We start from the raw sequence: 3,302 nt of genomic DNA on the forward strand, positions 1-3,302 counted from the left end.
TAGATCAAGGTTAGAACACACAGTATGACAGGTAAGCGATTCATATGTGGAATACATAGTAAGTCATTTTATCATGCGTCCCTTAATGTGTTTTAGGTCCCCAGCAATAGTATCAAACGCCTTTGATTGCTGGCTGGAGACCATATTCTGCAAAAGAGAGTTAACTTTTCTTCACCACCCACATCTTCAGGGGTGGCTTAGAAGCAATGAGTCTAAGTGCAGCATCTGAGAATTTCGGCTTTGAAGCCCTAGCAAATAGCCTTGCAGGAGATGAATGATACTCATATGAATAAGCAGAGAAGTTCTTAGTCCTATGAACATGGCGGTTTGAGGACACACGTTCATATTCATAAGTTTGAGTATGATTTCCCTGCAAAACATTGGCGTTAGAGTGACTCAAGTGAGTCATGTATTCGTATGAAGCCGTTGGATCATATGATGCCTTTGGTCTAGGGTTTGTCTTCTTCCCTGGTGGTGTCATGATGACATTCACTGGAAGATTCTCAAGATAGCTTTTGGGAACCCAGATCTTCTTCATAGGTGGTCCATTCCTGCAGTTAGTACCAATATACCTGGCAAACACTTCACCATTTTGATTTTTGAACAGTTTATAGTTTTCATCAAAGGATTCATCAATGGTAATAGGATTAGCACAGGTAAAGCCAGATAAAGTGGATGGATCCACTGAAGGTTCCTTTGCAGCAACCCATGTGGTTTTGGGATACTGCTCAGGCTTCCAGTAGGAACCATCAGCATTCATTTTCCTCTCGAACCCAACACCCTCTTTCCTAGGGTTTTGGTTCAGAATCTGCTTTTTGAGGACATCACAAAGTGTCTGATGTCCTTTCAGACTTTTATACATCCCTGTTTCAAGAAATGTCTTCAACCTAGAATTTTCATCAGCAATAGTAGTGGTATCCTCCGTAGAGGGGTTAGTTTCAACATCAGTAGTTGAAGACAATGCAACAGCGGCGGCATTGGAACATTCAGCAACAGAGGTAGCGTTATCACGCTCAATGCATTTTAAACATGGTGGTTCAAATCCATCCTGAGTGGAACTGATCTGTTGAGCCTGAAATGACTCATTCTCTTTTTAAAGATCTTCATGAGTCGCTTTCAATTTCTCAAGCTCTTGCTTCCTTTGAAGATAATCATAGGAGAGCTTTTCATAAGTGATTGAGAGCGTCTCATGAAGACTTTCAAGTTCTTGGTACTTAGCATGAAGATTTTTTATGTCTTCAACTAAGGACTGTGAACGTGTCATTTCCACATCCAACAGGTCATCGCTTTTGTCTAACAGTTTTTGAGTATGTTCCATAGCCCTTTGTTGTTCAGTAGCAATTTTAGCAAGTGTTTTGTAGCTGGGTTTGGATTCACAATCAGAGTCATCTTTACTTGATGTTTGAAAGTAAGCATCACGTGATTTTACCTTGGCACCACGTGCCATGAAGCAGTAGGTGGGAGTAGGATCATCCATGTCATCAGCTTCAGCGTTGGTGAGGAAGTCATTGTCTTCGGTGTTGAATATGGACTTGGCAACATAGGCTGTGGCTAGAGCCAGACTTGCAACGCCAGGGTCAGACTCTTCTTCAGACTCCACCTCCACCTCCTCAGAAGCAGACTCCTCCTCTGAATCCATTTCCTTGCCAACAAAAGCACGAGCCTTGCCAGATGAGCTCTTCTTATGTGATGAAGACCTTGATGAGGACTTATAAGAAGACTTTGAAGATTTCTTCTTCTTCTTGACATCAGAATCATATTCCTTACTCTTCTTCTTCTTCTTCTCATTGTCCCACTGAGGACACTCAGAGATATAGTGTCTAGGTTTCTTGCACTTGTGACATGTTCTCTTCTTGTTGTCATGAGTGGAAGCTTCATCATTTCTTGAGCTAGATCGTGAAGACTTTCTGAAGCCCTTCTTCTTGGTGAATTTCTAGAACTTCACAAGCATGGCAAGTTCCTTTCCAATGTCTTCATGATCATCAGAACCGCAGTCAGATTCTTCTTCAGATGAGGAAACAACTTTTGCCTTCAAAGCGCGAGTTTGGCCATAATTGGGACCATAGATATTTCTTTTCTCAGAAAGCTGGAACTCATGTGTGTTGAGCCTCTCAAGTATATCAGACGGATCGAGTGTCTTGAAGTCAGGGCGTTCTTGTATCATGAGGGCAAGGGTGTCAAAGGAGCTGTCAAGTGATCTCAGTAGTGTTTTGACGATTTCATGCTTGGTAATCTCAGTGGCGCCAAGAGCATGAAGCTCATTTGTGATGTCGGTGAGGCGATCAAACGTGAGCTGGACATTTTCATTGTCGTTTCTCTTGAAGCGGTTGAAGAGATTGCGAAGAACACTGATCCTCTGGTCTCTCTGTGTAGAGACGCCTTCGTTGACCTTGGATAGCCAGTCCTAGACTAGCTTTGACGTTTCCAGAGCACTCACGCCGCCATACTGTCCTTTGGTCAGATGACCACAGATGATGTTCTTTGCAGTGGAGTCCAGTTGAATGAACTTCTTGACATCAGTAGAGGTGACACCTTCACCAGTTTTGGGAACGCCGTTCTTGACGACATACCAGAGGTTGACATCAATGGCTTCAAGATGAATGCGCATCTTATTCTTCCAGTAGGGATATTCAGTTCCATCGAACATAGGACAAGCAGCAGAGACTTTGATTATCCCTGCAGTCGACATAGCTAAACTCCAGGAGGTTAAACCGAATCACACAGAACAAGGGAGTACCTTGCTCTGATACCAATTGAAAGTGCTAGTTATCGACTAGAGGGGGGTGAATAGGCGACTTTTATCCAAGTCTTCAAAACGAGGAAGTTTCAAAGACAAACAATAGAAATGACCTAATTGATATGCAGCGGAAGATAAACTACAACAAGCAAGCCATAGTCAAGTATGCAATAATGTGAACATACAAAGACTAATAGCAGCTAGGTAGTAAGGATCAGGATGGAAGATAGTATGAAGCCAATCAACGATAGTAGTCAAGCAATGAAGTCAAACAGATAAGACAATTAAGCAATGACTTCATGAAGACAAACTCAAAGTAAAGGGAGGGAAGAGATAGGACCAGTCACTTGTTGAAGACACATGATTTGTTGGACCAGTTCCAGTTGCTGTGACAACTGTACGTCTGGTTAGGGAGGCTGAGATTCAACTCAGAAGACCGCGTCTTCACATTATTCCCCTTGAGCTAAGGACACACAGTCCTCGCCCAATCACTCTGGTAAGTCTTCAAGGTAAACTTTCGAACCTTCACAGACTTCATTCACCGGCAATCCACAATGACTCTTGG

Source organism: Triticum aestivum, chromosome 3B (genome assembly GCF_018294505.1).
Source record: "Triticum aestivum cultivar Chinese Spring chromosome 3B, IWGSC CS RefSeq v2.1, whole genome shotgun sequence".
Classification (NCBI taxonomy): Eukaryota; Viridiplantae; Streptophyta; class Magnoliopsida; order Poales; family Poaceae; genus Triticum; species Triticum aestivum.